At 36.8% G+C, this 16,911-nt stretch overlaps 1 long non-coding RNA gene across 6 annotated transcripts in view; it reads left to right on the top strand.

Moving 5' to 3' along the window:
* Positions 1 to 9,189, top strand: part of LOC128850984 (uncharacterized) — a 55,913-nt gene extending 46,724 nt beyond the window's left edge. For 3 of the 6 annotated variants that reach the window (XR_008448262.1, XR_008448258.1, XR_008448259.1), the window contains 3 exons: positions 1,061 to 1,106; positions 2,481 to 2,563; positions 3,700 to 9,189. This is a non-coding gene — a long non-coding RNA (uncharacterized LOC128850984). Of the gene's footprint in view, positions 1 to 1,060; positions 1,107 to 2,480; positions 2,587 to 3,699 lie in introns of all 6 variants that reach the window. The other 3 variants (XR_008448263.1, XR_008448261.1, XR_008448260.1) reach the window with 3 other exon arrangements.
* Positions 9,190 to 16,911: the final 7,722 nt, after the last annotated feature.

The raw sequence follows: 16,911 nt of genomic DNA, 5'->3' as shown, positions 1-16,911 counted from the left end.
AGGCTTAAAAATGAACTTTTAAAACTAGGATGAGTGGAAAAATATACAAGTTTGGGAAATAAGATGGAAGGAAAAAGAAAAATACGTAGCAGAAATAAGTCTGTAATGGCATGAAACGGAGACAGCGTGGCATCACCTATCTCACTCTCCTTCAGTCAAGTAAGATTTCACAAAACTTCCTGAATAACTCTAAAACTTCACAGGAAAATTTTCTTGAAGCAACTTCAATATTACAGAGCACCTCAGGAGGTCTGTAAACTTGTTAATATATTAAGAAAGACATAGCTGTTAAAAGAGCAGTTCTTATATCAGCTCCCAGGTGGAATGTGAAAAAAAAAAAGCTCCTAAGGGTTCAAAGTAACACTGTTGCATTGAAAGCTGATGTTGCTCAGTTCATTTAGAAAATACTATAAACTACTTTATTATGGGAATTTGCTAAAGGAATATTTCAATAATAGCAAAGATTGGACTGTGCACTGCAAATAAAGTAATGTTTACATAATTTTGAAAGATCTTTCAAAGATTCAATATCCTTCTGCTGTGGCTTAATGCACCATATTAAACTTGCCATTTTTAATAAAATGAAAATGTCATAATTAAGTAATTACACTGTGGGGAAAAACGCTTGCACTTTGGACAGATATAGAATTAGATCTTTAGTTATTCCTGAGGCCTTTTTGTTTTGAACAAAAGCTTTTGCACTAAAACACGTTCCCCTAGGGGTGGTTGTCAACATACATCAAATTTAGTCTAAGATCAAATTCTGTGAGGTTTATAAAAGGTCAAATTTTAGGGTAGCTAAAGAATTCGTTTAATTGCAAATAAAACTGCCCATGTTCATTTATGCCTGAGTAATTTCATATTAGGATGCAATATGAATGCTCTTTCATTTCAGAGTTCAACTGTTGTCCTGTTTATGGCTTTTAGGTGATTCAGTTTTTCTCCAGAATGTTGAAAGGAATTCTTTTTACCTCTGTAACAGCTGATACAAGAATAGGTTGAATAGATTTCCTCATGATTTACTCTACTTCTTGATCTGTTATTATTGTTTTCTTTGCAGAAACATTGTTAAATTTCCTCCCACTGTTCTACAGACGGGACAACAGGTGAGACACACAGGCTTTAGTGCACATCCTGTTTTTATACTCAGACTGTAATTTCAGAGGGTTTGGATGTCAGTTGCACCTTTCATCTTAGTTTTGAGATTAGAGTGGAACTAACTTAGACCTTCAGCACTACACAAAAGGCAATGCAGATTTCTGAAGATTTTGTTGCCCCACGAGAATGTCAGACATCCTGAAGAATAGTGGGCATGAAAAGGACTGTGGGCTTGCTGGTGTGTTCTGGTAACCATTGCCTGGCCAAGTAGCACAGCAAAACTGGTATAACTGGAAATAGAAACAATTTGTATGTAATACTGTAGAAATGCAGAGGGAAGTATTTTATGTCAGACTTGGTTGAAATTAAATATTTAGATATAGATACGTATGGAATATATAAAGTATGTATAAGTATTACCGGATAGGTTTGGTTATCTGGATTTTGTAGAGCTCTTGTTTGTTTTAAGTACATGAAAATGAGGAGTTTGCAAGATAAAAATACGTGACATTCTGATGGAAAGGGAATTATTTTTTTCCATCTATAGTATTAACAGTTACCTCTTGACTGGAAACAATGAAAGGGAACTTTGGAAGTAGTAGAAAGAAAAACTTGTTGAGGGAAAGGAGGGAGGAAAGTTCAGGGAAAGAGAAAGATGAAGTATATATCCCTGCATGTAAATACTAATGAGCCTCAAGTTTAAGCTCCATTAAAGGAGATTTAAGATCCACTATGACAATTTTTCATAGATCTTTTAAGAGAGCATCCTTTTTGCAGCTTCATAGATCAGCGTAATGAATAAATGAGTTAACAAGATACACCAGCAATTTTTTTAAGTCAACATTTATCTCTAGTCATCTTTTTAGTGTCATAGTTAATTTGATCTAGTATCTGTGACTTTCTCTTTATTTAGGATAATACACAGAGTAACCTTGTTCACTTGTGTTGAGTGGGAAAAAACCCTGCAAAATATTTTTGTAACTTGAATGAATAGACATCTATGGTTTCTTCTGCACTGTTTAACAAAATCAAGAGAACAAAATTTGCCTTGAAATTTTGATATACACCTCACGGTACAAAAGCTGCAGCTCATAAAGAAATTGTGATTGAAAGATTTAACTTCTGGAAGAAATCCATGTTGATAAAGTGGCTAGATAAGAGAGGATGGAATAGCATACAGTAGAAGTAGGTTCTTATGCTTTTTGCAAATGGCATTCTTTTGTTCATTGTGTAAAATATTCTAAAAGAAAGGTTCAGGGTACATATTAATTGATGGGATTTAGGAGCAGCAGATATGAAACCCACACACATTACCTCTGATTAGCTAAGGAATCAAGTTTAATGGAGTATAACAATATAATTATATAATGTTTTCTTTCTAGGTCGTCTGAGGAACACATGGATAAAACGCAGTTGGAAATGTGTGCAGAAAATAAGAGGCTTGTGTCTGTGAGGTGTTGTCCCAGTAGGTAACACATTAGGAAACAGGTTTGTTGTATAAGAAAAAGAGGATTGGGTCCTATTGTTCTTTTTGTCCTTGCAGCAAAGATGTTTGTTTGCTATATTAGTTCAAAAGCAGGTTGGCTTTAAGGTAAGGAAGCCCTTTTAGCTCCATCTAGCTAGAAGTTCTGTCAAAGTGGAACAATTAATCTGATAAAAATGATTTTTTCCTACAAATCTTGTTCATAGTGATAAAAACTTTTCTTCTGGTAAACCCTGGTGTGGGTTTGATTCAGGAAAATGCTTAGGTTTACACTAAAATCTGTCACTTTTCAGACCAAGACCTAACATCAAGACTAACTTTAAGCACGTGCTTATTATATTCATTGATTTTACAAGGAGAAACACACATTTCAAATTAAGCATTTGTTTAAGCACTGTTCTGCAGAGAGATACATTCCAGAAGTGGAGCAATGATAATCACTGTTAGATTAAATTGAACATGGCTACCTACACACACACACACACACACAAAATTCCTTTAGTACTTCATCCCTCTGATTTCTAATAGTTCTGAAAAGTGTTGCTGTTTTTTATCAGTTTGATGTTATTTCACACATATATAAAGCTTACCATGGCAGTCTTGATAATCTGTTTTATGGTTCCTGATTCAAGGATTCACTTGTAAAAACTGGAATAAACAGAAATTTGGTTAGTAAAGGAGGGATAGGAAGTGTTTACATGGTCTGCAATTGTGGTCATCTGTATGCAGCCAAAGGGGAAAAGGGGAACCTCTAATTTTCTAGTTATGTAATTGAATTTTTAACTGGTGTACAGTGAAAAGCCTTTTTTTTTTTTTTTTTGGAAACAACTCTAATTATAATGTGTGCAGGCTGCAACATTTAAATAAGCAAATAGCAGTCTATTCTTGACATTTCCTCTTCTGGAAAAAAAAAAAAAAAGAACTCAAAACCAAACCAAATCCCCTCTCTCACAATCCTGTAGGAAAGGCTTCAACGTTTTATGAAGAAATTGCTTCCTATAATCAAAATTGCCTTGTTTTTAGTCAGGGAATTTGAATCTAGTAGGCATACTAATGATTTTAAAAGACAACCAGATGAATGTTGCAGTTAGCACTTTCTGTTTTTTTCTTCATTTCAGTAACTGTAGCATGTGATCTTTTCATACAAACTATCAATGACTAAAAAGCATTTGAGAAACTGAAATGCAATAGGCAGTCTTGGTTTGGAATCCTGCCATGGAATTGTCCCAGGTATATTGCCTTCTTTTAAATCACGCTTTGCTGATGGGTGTCATCTAAAACAAAGGGAACAGAAAAACTATTTGTGGTAACATCCATAAAATATTAAGACCTCTCTAGATACTCACAAAGATATGAGCTGTACTTCAAGGACTCTGTAAATTGAAATCGATCACAGATAAATAAAAATGCTAGAAGGATGGAAGAAGATCTGGGTACTAATTTTATCTTGCCTGGCAGTATATATAATGAAATGCACTAGAGCAAGCAACTTCAATAAGAAGTGACATTTTGCCTATAATATTAAAAATGAAGCAACAATTCCCAACCTTTTCCTTCTAAGGAAAAGAAACCACTACAATGTAGATTTATGGATAAGTGGTGTTTTTCCAGGCCATCTGCATCTACATGATGTTCTTCAATAGGAACTGATTTTACGATACCCAGAGCTATTGTCCCTTAAACTGTGTGTAGGAGATTTCTTCATGCACAGGTCCCTAAGAGCCTTCTTTAGTGACCTCTCAGGCCTCTGTCTGTTTTATAGACAGTCAGGCTGTTATGGGATGCTTTTTTGTTGCAGCAGTAATGCACAGAAGCAGCCTCATGGATGTTAATTTAAATGTGATTTAGGGGGTCGGATGGGAAATACCACCAGTTGTACTGTACTTCAAACTCAGTCTAGTTCAATATGAATGCTTATAACTGGCAAACTTCAGCCAACCTCACAGGGAAAGGCATGATGAAAATGTCCTTCTTCCCATCTCTCTGTATCTGTCCCTTCCTGGGTATGCCCCATCCCCAGCTTCCCCTCTGACATTGGTGGAAAAGACCACTGTGTTCTTCCTTTTGGACCAGGACTGTCTGGTCATGTGGGGAAATCAATAAACCTCTCTCTCTTTACACACTGTTGCAAAGCTTCATAGAAAGGCTGGACTCACGGAAGCCAGAATGTTTCTTCCCAATGTTCCACAGAATGATGTTATCAGAGGCAAATGTGTTTATCTAGTGTATAAAACCATACATTGGCATTGTCACAGAGGCTGTAAGGAACAGAGGAACATGGTCAGAGTTGGCTGCCAGACAAATAATTGTTTGGACCTAACTTACAGAAAGAGAGTCATAGTATTCAATTTCAATACCCTCAAACATAAATATATTATCTTCTTGCAAATATGGTGAATGTATTTGGATGCTTATCTCGATGTGCACCAATAAGATGTCTCCTACAATTCACGTGGGAACGAATGTAAAGTTCACTAAAATCTTTGTGTTGCTTTCATTGGTCTATGAATCAGATCTCCAAAAAATACTGGTGAACTTTCAAAGTTCTGAACTCGTCTCATTTAAAAGCAGAAATATTTCTCCATTTTCATGGGACCCTACCTTCTTACTAATTCTAGAAATTATTCTGAGGTCCTGGAAGAAATAGTATAGTTTGGGATTCTGTTCATTTCCATTCTGCTTGGACTGGCATGTATCGACGATTCTGTTGATAGCCTTCTCTTTTATAGCATTTCTGTTTACAGGTTATCAAACATGTACCCTGAGATTATAAGCAAAATTCTCAAGTATTTGATAAACCTGACCCTGTGGGAATATCTGTAAAGTCTTTTGAATAATTTACTGAAAAAAGCAAGATCATTTGCATCCTGAGGCTAATTTGTCTGCTATACAGATAAGGTTTCTGTCATATATTGATCAGGAAACAAAGGAACTAGGGTAAGTAAGTGCGTAAAACCAGGAGAATAAATAAATAAACAAATATTAATTATATATGAATGGAAAATGGTATGCTTTCATCTAGAGAACTAATGTAATTATCAGATAATCTTAAAGAAGAAATACGATTGAAAGTAAACAGAAAGAAACAAAAACTTTGGCTTAGATCTTCAGACATACTTAACCATGTTCATTATTGGTCTGTAGTCTTTAACTATATATTACCTATAAAATTGCCTGTGCTGGTTTTGGCCGAGGTAGAGTTAATTTTCTTCAGCATAGATAGTATAGTGTTATGTTTTGGATTTGTGTTGAAAACAGCGTTGATATTAAAGGAATATTTTAGTTATTGCTCAGCAGTGCTTCAACAGAGTCAGAGGTTTTTTCTGCTTCTCACCTCACCCCACCCAGTGAGTAGACAGGGGGTGCACGAAAAGCTAGGAGGGAGCACGGCCAGGATAGCTGACCTCAGATGACTGAAGGAATATTCCATACCATATGATGTCATACTCAGTATATAAAGCTGCATGTGTGGCTTTTGCTTTACCTATTAAATTTGGCTTTACCTCAACCAACGAGTTTTCTCACTTTTAGCCTTCCAATACCCTATGCCATCTCACTGTGAAGGTGTGAGCAAGTGGTTGTGTGGTGCTTAGTTGCCAGCTGGTGTTAAACCACAACGTCGTCTAGGATGTCTATTTTTTCCAGCGATATGCAGGTAGAGTAATTGAATCCCTAAAGCCAAAAACTCCACCATAAGCAAAAATTTTGCTAAATATGGAACAGCCTTCTTACATAAAAAGAAACTTAATTAACTGTAACTTCCCAGAAAATGCTCAGAATCTTGGGCAATTTAGGGTCATTGACCAAACAAGCATGCCTCCTGAACTTTCTTCTGGTGAGGTTTCCAGTGAGAGCACCCTAAGCTATGGAAGGCTAGGGATCAGCACTTTATCACAAGGCACTGATGCAACTTCCATCTCATGTCACATGTATCTCTTTAGACGTTGGACAGTTGTCCAGGTTTGGGTTACAAATCCCATATCACATACATTTTTATATACTCATTGACAACTATTTCTGATCAATTAGTTATTAAAACACCAAAACCACATCCCTTTCTCCTCCATTTCATATTACGTAGTTGGGATTAGGGTATTTACCAGATTTCCACTTCCTCTACTACTGTTGGTGGGGATCCTGGAAATATAATGAGTTCCAAGAACCTGGCAGCAGGACCCTTCAGATTTAGCTGTTGGAATGCTTAAATGCTTTTGAGCAGCTTGTCTCTGTGCATCTGCTAGTTGGGATAAACTTTTGAAAAACTCAAGAAGATTTCTTTCTTAAAAAAGGTTTCAAGATATGAAATTACTTGACTATACAGAAGGGAAGCATTGAGAATTTACAGAGCTCATTGCTGCAGTCTCTGGTGCAGAAAACGAAACAAATCAGGATAGTCTCTGGAAAAGACTGCATAATCCACTACCTTTTCTAATAGCACATTCATAGATATTAATAGTATATTTAATAGTATTCATAGATAGGAACTAGATCATGAAGGTTCTTGTTAGTTTATCACTTGGGTTAATAGAGTAAAATCCAATGGGAAGTAATTTGGAACTTTACTGAGCAAAAGCCAAGTAAGAAATTAGTAAAACCTGCAGAACAAGTTTTTACAAATATAAAAGCAGTTGAAGGACTATAAGTTACAACTGGAAGACAATGTGACTGGAGCCAGAAGAAATCCATTTAATGCAGGAAGACCTTGTTATAAAAGAATGTGCAGATGAATACCAGAAAGAAATTGAATCCTCTCATATACTATGCTGTTTAAATTGATAGATGTGTGGAAGCTACTGTCGTTACCATCCTGCTTTGTCTAACACTGGCTACTGCCAGAGGCAGGATGCTAAAGAAAGTCTGGTACCCTAGATGTGGACACAAATCTGATGCCTGTTGGGAATGATTGCTCCCTGGAAGAGGAGAAAAGTCAGTTCAACTTAAGAAGTGGTGCTAGTTAGGGAGTGACTCTACATGTGCCTAAAGCATGCTTTAATTCCTTGTCTTCTTAGCCAAAGTGTTATGTTCTTTTGCAGCACATTTCTGTGATAAATAGCTCTGATGAACGTGATAAATTCGGTGGTAAAACTGGAAGAAGAGAGAACATAAGCTGGTAATTCTGAAATTCTGCTTCCACTTCAAACTGCCATCTTAGAATTCATTGTCAAAAGCCATGGATGGCCTTAGATTGAGCAATGTTGTTGAATACCATGGAGGAACTGGTTAGCAAAAGGAGGGGTTTAAGCCATTACGCTTAGAAGTATTTTTCAATCGAGTGGAGTCCTTGTTTATTTTATTGAGAAAAGAAGTCAGTTTATTCGGAGGGGGAAAAAAAAGGCGTCGGTTTTATCTATTCAGGAGGCAAAAAGAAGCTATGTCAAAGGGATAACTGTCACACTCACCTAATGCATGATCTGACTGAAAGGGAAAAGGGTTGCACCAAGTATGATCCTGGTGGCTTATGCTTCTGACAAATGTCTCCATCTTTGAGATTGCACTGCTTCTTCTGACAGTAATTACTGCTGAGGCTCCAGAGATGCTATATATTATACATCAAATGTGCCACTTTTTCCACCACTCTTTTGGAATTTCTCTGATTTCTGGGATCTGCTATAAAATAAGCTGCATTCAACCGCACTGCGTACCTGTTGTTGACATCAGCATCTTGAAGAAAAAGAAGAAAAAAAGCAAGAAAAAAAAGCTGCTACTTTATCTTTGAAGTGGCCAAGCTACAAGGGGAAGTAGTTAATTCCCCATGGGTAGGCACAAACATTCCTTCACTTGTGACATGTGTAAAGGTTGCTGTTCAGAGCAGACTCTTTTCAGGACCCATTTCTTCTGGGCACTTACATTTCTAAACCCCTCAAGAGTGCCGTACTTGTGAAAAAGAGAGTGGAAGCTCTGGTGTTCTGGTCTAAGATTATACCAGCATTTTTGTGAACAAACTTTGGATCAATCCAGAGTTGGAAGTGAACATGAAAAGTGTCAGTAACTCTTTTATAAGTCTTTTTGTGGTGCATATGATTGACCCACATTAAGATGTACAATAGCATGAAAGAGTGTTAGTAATCAGCGCTAATGAATACATGTACCTACCTGATTCATATACTGGGCATTACCCCTCAATAATGCTTTTGTTTTGCATTCATTAAAATTCCCATCATGACACAAAATGCTGAACATTTACTATAACAAAAACAAAAGCAAACAAAAAAATGAGACACATTTATTGCAAATTTCAGTCAGAAAAGATATAAATAAGGAAATTGCATAGCACAGGCACATTGTCCCAATCCCACTCTACTTTAGTTCATTAATTAATGTTTTTAGAAAAGATATTTACAGTGAGACCTCAGGCAAATACTCGGAGAGCTTGAGGCATAATCCTCTTCTGTCCTCCCCTCTTTCCCTTCCCCCACCTGCGAAGGAGACTGGTTACTCATTTCTTTTTTTCCTTTAGAGTCTAGAAAGGACCAAGAGAAGTTCAGTCTTCATGGTTTAGATTTGTATAAACTATTTAATAAATCTACTTCTCAAACGAACTTAATGTAGAGCCAGAATTGACATTTGCTTGCTGAATTGTGGTAGAATTATTATTAAAGTGTTTTCAATAAATGTAAGATCCTAGCAAAAATTTGTGTTTGTGAGTATGTATCTAAGTTACTAAAAGCTGGTATTTTACTTTTTTTGCCACAATATTTATTTTGAAAAACTTCCCTGGATATAAAAAACACTAGAAGATTTCATTCCATGACAATTGAATTGTCTGTCTAAGATGTTACTAATACAAGCTATAATAACTGTATTTTATATTTAAAAAGTTAATTTGAGCTCTTTTAAACAATAAAATATATATGCAACAGAATCCATTCCTCACTACATAAAAAAAAAATAGATGATGAAGCATTAACAACTGGAGCCTTTGCAGAGTGCAAGAGAAGAAATACACAGAAGATATTTAAATAAAAGCCCTTTTAGCCCCGCTTTTTAATTGTAAGGGCTTGAAGATACGTTATGAAAGCCTTATTTGTACTGATGATGATTCCATGTAAATTCTTATAGATCACCATATCTGAGTGGTGTAACACATCTACTGAAAAGAAAAGGAGAAGAAGGGTCTATTTGGGGAAGGTACTTTCTGTGGTATCACAAACAATATCAGGGAATGCAAAACAGGATTGTTCAGTGACGAGGCAAAAAGGCTTCTCTGCAAGTAAGACACTATCTCAAAGCATCCATTCTTCTATGCCATTTAGTGCTAAGGAGATGTGACTGATGATTATTTGTGAGAAGTTCAGGAATGGAGGAACCTGGAGTATAAAGAGAAGTAGATGGCCATCTATGCTCGGGAACATGAATATGCATCTACGAATCTTTCCCAAGCTTGGAATTCAAGTACAGGTATATCTTTCCAGCTTGTTAAGGGAAAAAATGGAAATTAAAAGTTTGTTCTCACTGCGATATGTATGTAGGTGTCCCTGCCCATGAAATTATAATTTGAACTGAATGACTTTTAAGGTCCCTTCCAACTGAAAACATGCTACGATTCTGATTCTTTCCTCCATGACATAGAAGCTCTGTGCGAATGGCATTTTTTTCTATAACAATTATTCCCATTCTGTCAACATAACTACTTCTGCTTAAATCTCACTTTCCAGACAGTTCATCACCATTAAAAACAAATCGTGTTTGTTTGTTAGTTTGTTTTAAGTCTTTCTCTATAATTTATACAATGAGCCTCTGGTTCTAGCAATGTGTGCAGCTCATAGAGTTAATTAAGACGTCCTGACTGATAGAGTTCAACTTCAGTCTTATTTGACTGTGTAATGTTATTCAGCACCTCAGGTACACTTTGATACTTTTGTCATAGTGGTATGAATATTTGCCACTCGTCACAATACTTTAGATCTCCCATTTCCTACATGGAGAAATTAGAGTGCAGAAAGCTTGATTTGCCCAAGTTTATGGTAAGTTGGCAATATGAAAGAAAAGAATCCATCCATATTCATGTTTATCACCGTGCTCCAAGTACCCATAAATACCCAAATGAATCAGGTTAATGCTGGAAACTGTAATAATTACTATGAGAAGGGAAATGCATAGAAACTTTTTGCCAGATTTCCTAAAGCACAGTAGTAAAACTTCTAGTTAGCGCAATTGCTTACTATTCAATGCAACCTAATTCCAGTTAAACACCTAGCAATATATTTTATTATATACTTTTTCTAAAAGTAAAAATATTGGATTCTGTTTGTTCTGGCTGAAGTTTGGATGCGGTGCTGGTGTCAGACCAAGGCTGTCCTTCAGCCCTTGCCATCATTCTGTACAACTGGTGTTTGTTTGATGCTGGGAAAGAAGGAAAACAAACAGAAACCCCAAACCAAGAAAACCCAAAGAAACAAAAAAAAAGTTTATTTCCTGAAGAAGAGCAAAATATAGACTTCAGCTGATCTCCACTAATTACTCTTATTGAAAGCTTGGCTTTTTAAAGTTACTTAAAAAAATGGCTTTGATGAGGGGAAACTCTACCACATTCTACGTGATGATGGGGAAGCCCAGAATTAAGCATGCTACATTTTGGACCTCATCCAAATGATCTGCTTCTCATCTTTATTTACTTCGCTTCATTACATGACTCAAGTCATTAAATATTCCAGACTCAGATTAGGTCCAACAGAAAGTGCTTCCATCCTTCTAAGGCATCTTGAGATGGAGCTTTATTATCCACCACAATCTTGGACCTGGATTTCCTCCTGCTTGATTCTGAGTAATAATTCGGAAGTGAAATATTGGTATTACGTCTAAATGACTGAGCAGAGCTTGTAGTTCCATATGAATCACTTGCACAGTAGGTGCACTGAGGAGAAGACAAACTGTGCTGTAATGGATTCTCATTTTGTATCTGGAGTGTATGTGTTCTACTCATTTCATTTGCTTCATCAACATCAATTTAGCTTTCCAGAAAGCCACACCCTTGTCAAAAATTATTGCAGGAAGAAGAGGCTGAGTAAGCATGGCAACTCATTTCCTTTGGGGCAAATTGCCTCATATCACCCTTTAGAGGATGTTCTTGTGAAGAAAACTAGTGATTTTGTTGTTTTTTATTCCTTGGTCAGAGAAAGTCACTGCACGGGCTGTGTAATGGCAATCGCACCAAGCTCCTGTAGTTTCTAGCCTCCTCCAAGCAATGTTTTCACAAACCTTCCCTGGAATTCTTCCACTCACCTTTCTTAGATTTGTTCTGCTTCCAGGTGGAAGACTAGTAGCTCTTCAGATCAATAACCTGAAAAAAACAGTAGCTAAAGAGATTCCATTTCAAAACGAAATTGGCTAATGAGACCAGCTCAGCGCTATCATTCTTTTTGAACACAATTTCCACTATAGAGGCTGAATTGACTTCTTTGGAACATAGCTTTGAAGGCTGTTACAAATTCTCAAATTCCACCCTTTCTTCACTGCAAGGGCCATAGAGCCAGGATTTGGGCCAATAGTTATAAAATTCTCTTTAAGTGCTGTATCCAGTAACAAAGAATTATAAAAACATGGGGTCTGGAAAGAAATCAGTCACCATAGTCAAAGACCAGGCATCTTTTTTCCCTTATGAACAATCTGTGCATATTTTACAGGTATAATATGTTACAAAAAAGAATTGACAGCCAATGTATTTGAAAGTGGACTCAAAGCAACTGGAAGCCAGTTCATAAGCAAACAACTAGATTTTTTTAAAGGTTCAAAGGAAGCTGTCATAGACAAAAGAAGAAAGAGAAATAGCTCGTATTTAAATGCCCACATATGTGTTAAAGGGCAGAAACAAAAATAAGGATTCGCAAATTGTGATGTTGAGCATAACAATGCCTATGAGTTTCATGGACAGAACTGAAAACACTGAACAGAGAACCAAGAACCATGATCAGCAGGGAGTTAAACTCCTAGGAGTGGGACCTGGACTAATCATCACTTCAAATGGTGGGGTACCTTCTTCTATGAGTAGGAACTGATAAAGAGGCATGTCTGAAACTGCAGGAGACTTTGTTTTGAGGAGTCATGAATTACACAATAGACTAGAGGCAGTTTAGTGCCTCTAAATTTGGATTTATAGGCAATACTGTTGCTTTTTTTTTTTCAATAAATAGGTAACAGAGGTAAAAGCCTATCTGCTAGAGCCATGAAGTGAAGTCTAGGGACATAGGCAATGAATGTTGTTGTGAGTTTGTCTACACTGCTAAATGGAGGAGGGTCAGGGAGAAGACTGATCACTGAAACTCTGATTTCCAAATGCTTTATTATTCTCTCTCTGGCTCTGTGCTAGACTTCTCCGTCTAGATTTCTCCAATATCTCTTTGCCTGAAGGAGTCTAACTCTTGGCAGCGAGCCAGCAGTTTCGCATTCTCTTTTATTTACCAGTAGAGCTGTGCTAATTAGTGTAAGCAGTTGTTTTAAGTGAAATAGATGACCTCTGAAGGATTTGTGTATATGGTCCATTGACTTTATCAGACAAGCACCTGGCTTCAGAAAAGGTTAGTTCATCTCTTCCTCATCAGAACTAGATGCCTAAAACTTAAGTAAGCCTAGACACTGGACTTAAATACTTATTGTTTTCTATTTCACACACTAAACACATATAGTGAAAACAAAATAATAGCAGTAGGTAAAAGGGATCTCTATGCAGTGGTGTAGAATCAATAAAGGAAGAACAGAGAAACTAGAGAAAGGGGAAGATATGTTGGTGTTGTTCTAGGTCTACAAAGGAAAAGCTTTCCAGAAGGGTTCCTGTACCTGGAATCCAGTAAGAAAAACTGGAGTTTGAGCAGTGGAACAGCAGTCCTGCTTTGGGAGGCTCAGGGGCAGGCTTTGTTCCAGCTCTACAGAGTGTCTACAGGAAGTGTTTTCCCAGCTTAGTACCTCTCTTACATAAGGGAGAATATAATGTTACCTTTATCTGCTCCTCTTGCTTTCTTAGAATAGAGTCTAATTCTTGCAAACAAGGTGCAGAGATGAACACACTATGGCCCAGACCCTATAAAGAAAATCGGTTCTTTCCAGCGAAATCCTGGCAATGGAGTATTAGGTGTTTCCTCATTCAGAGCCTAATTCTGCAAAGCAGGTGAGGATTGTTCTTTTATCACCTGTGCCTGCCACCAAGAACTGGAAACGTGAGCATGTGTAGTGCTTTGAGGAAGCTGATACTTTGCAAATTACATCTTGTGTCCTTTGCACAGAAGAATTCTCAAGGTGAATGTGATTTGAGTTATCAAAGTGTTGACACATCTATATTACGAATATGCAGTAACAGGTGTCAGTGCAGATCTTCTGTTCTTTATGTTGAAGCTGGAGGCTGCTATACACCACCAAAACGTCAGCGAAGCTGCACAGAAAACTTCACTTGACTGCAATACCTCTAATTCATGGGAACTTCTCCAGGGTAAGCAGGGAAACATTTTTCTACTTTATCTTAGTTTGCTCAAGGAACTGAAATCACCCAGGATTGAGTCACATGCCATTTACAGAGCCCCTGACTATGGCAGAGCAAATTCTAAGAAATCCTTTATTCAGAGTGTCCTCTGGTTCGGCAGGGCCCTGGAATTTGGGTGACCACAGGAAGCAGTTGAGAGGTTTTCCAGCCTGACCATATCAGTCGTCTCACCACAAGAACTTCCTATTTTGGCTGACTTCCTTCAATCAATTTGAGGCTGCTCTGTATGATCAGAAGGAGGGAGTTTAAGGACAGTTTGTTTGCCTTATGTTTGTGAAGTGGTTCTTGTTCCCTCGCTTCTCTTTTTTTACGGCAGAGCTACTCCTGTTTGCTTTAAAGCTTTAAATCATTGCTAATTTTTACAAAGAGAAACAGAGAGTAGAAGGCACATAAAACATTTTATGCTAAGCCTTTTGAAAAGTTAACAGTAAAATAACCAACACAAATAGAACAAATATAAGATAAATGAGATGATAATTATAAGATAGAGGATGATTTTCAAGGTAAACTGCACCTAAATCATAGCATATAGTATGTAAAATACATATATTAAAAGTATCTACAGCTTCTATTGAAATGGAAAAGTAAATGCCTCTTACTCACACTGTCAATATAAATATGATACAAAAATATGGAGAAATAAAATTAATAAACTGCAAATACTATTTGCTTTAATGCAGCCCTTGAAAAGTTTCATTATCATAGGGAGAAAACAGTAGGCACTGTATAAAGCCATTAGTGTGTGATGAAAATAAGCTGGTGAAAGCTACCTCAGTAACTGAAAGAGATTTGCATTCATGATTTTCTAGAGCTGTTGGTAAATGAATGATTTCAGTCACTGGAAAATAGTATTTCCATTAGGTAGCTCAAGATTTGGAAAGAGCAAAAGGAGTGCATCTTGTCTGTATCAGATCGCTGAATCCTATCTCAAAAATAACTATGAATTTATTGTTTTTCATTTACAGAGGAGCTCTTCTTTTTCAATTAGGAATACAGTAGAACAAATGTTTAATTGTTTTGCATAACTCATGATCTTTTAATCTCAAACTCTGCACACACATATAACACTGCTTAATGGGGGAAAAAGAGAGATTTGTTTGATTTAAATAAAAGTGTGATCCCTAACAGGGCATGTAGACTACCCAGAATGGAGTGACTATCTTGTTCAAAAGTTATGCACATTAGTGTTAGGTAATTTAGTTGATTTGTAAGGTCTTTGAGGTAGGAACTTTTTATCATTAGCTGCTCTTTAGGGAATCTTGCACTAAAAAACCTTAATTATAAAACAGACGAAAAATAGGTTTTATTTAATTTTTTTTTTACATTAGAGTAAGCCATTAAACCGTGACAACTTATATCCTTCATCCAGCACAGAGGACCAGTGCTGGTTTGGGTCTTTTAACATATGTACCCACACGTACAGTATTGAAAATGAAACCATATTCCTTCCTTACTTGCTGATTGGTTTCCAAAATCTGGAATGAAGGTTACAGTCCATGAAAGGATATTTTTTTCAGAGGGTGATCAGCTGCCTAATGCGTATGAACCAAAGTCTATTCTATGAGATTAATAGGGCCTAGAGGCAAAATCTATAGCTAAGGTAATCCTAGTATGCTACTTGATGTGAAAACACAGACTTCTCAAGTCTAAGAATGGTGAAGAGCAGAATCAGTCCTCAGACTTAGACTCCTGGTTTCACATTCACCAAGTGTATGGGCTTCTATGAAAAGCATTTGAAATGATATCATAAAACATATTATATCAAACATCATAAGAATTACTCTGAAATATATAATTTCATCTTAAAAGCAACAGTAATAAACAGTGGATACTGTTTCAGTAATAGAGGTTCCAAAGTAGTTCAACCCTCTTCCACTACTATCTTCCAGGCAGGTCCTGCATGACCAATCTGATCTCCTTCTATGACTGGGTGACTCACCCGGTGGATGAGGGAACAGCCGTGCATGTTATTTACCTAGACTTTAGTAAAGCCTTTGACACTGTTTCCCACGGTGTTCTCCTAAGAGAAGGTGGCAGCTTATGGCTTAGACAGGTGTATTCTTTACTGGATAAAATCTGGCTGCATGGCCAAGCCCGCAGAGTTAGATTGGACATTAAAAATTTCTTTACTGAAAGTATGGTGAAGCACTGGAAGAGACAGCTCAGAGAAGTGTTGGAGTCACCACCCCTGGGGGTGTTCAAAAATGCGTAATTGTGACACTTCAGAACATGGCTTAATAGGTATTGTGGTGCTGGGCTGATGGTTGGACTTTGTGATCTTAGAGGTCTTTCCAACTTTAATGATTCTATGATTCTATAATTCTATTCCACAATACTTTCTGCAAAGATAAATTGTGACATTTCTAATGGACACAGATGAAACATGAAGAGGTAAAAGAGTTTGCAAAAGGTATTAAGGTGTCTAGAAAACCTCTTGAATTATTTTATTTTGCTTTCTGTTTTACTCTCAGCTATGCTAATATCACTTTTCTCAATGTTGGTTGCACAAAATAGCTTTGAAAGATATGTGTGAATAGTTCCATGAGAATACGTAAGGAGATCTTCTTTGTACATCAAAAAAGCTACACTGAGAGGTCTTTCCTTGATCTAGTCCTATCATAAAGCTTCTAAAACTGGTGGAACAAGAGCTTCTATTATTCTCATGACACACCTTGCTAGACAGCTTAGTGCTCTCTCATGTGGCTCTCACAGTCTCCTTTTGCTCCAGGACAGCCACACAGCACAGGTCTTTTTTCTCCCCTACTTTTGTGCAAGAAAATTAAACTAATTTGCAGGTTTCAGGCAAAACAATTTTGAAAATTTGGCAAGTGAAAAGAGAGAAAGCAGAAAAAAATTATTA

The sequence above is a fragment of the Cuculus canorus genome, chromosome 1 (assembly GCF_017976375.1).
Source record: "Cuculus canorus isolate bCucCan1 chromosome 1, bCucCan1.pri, whole genome shotgun sequence".
In the NCBI taxonomy this organism is placed as follows: domain Eukaryota; kingdom Metazoa; phylum Chordata; class Aves; order Cuculiformes; family Cuculidae; genus Cuculus; species Cuculus canorus.
Note: the sequence above shows the minus strand (reverse complement) of the source record. Positions and strands in the feature narration are given on the sequence as shown.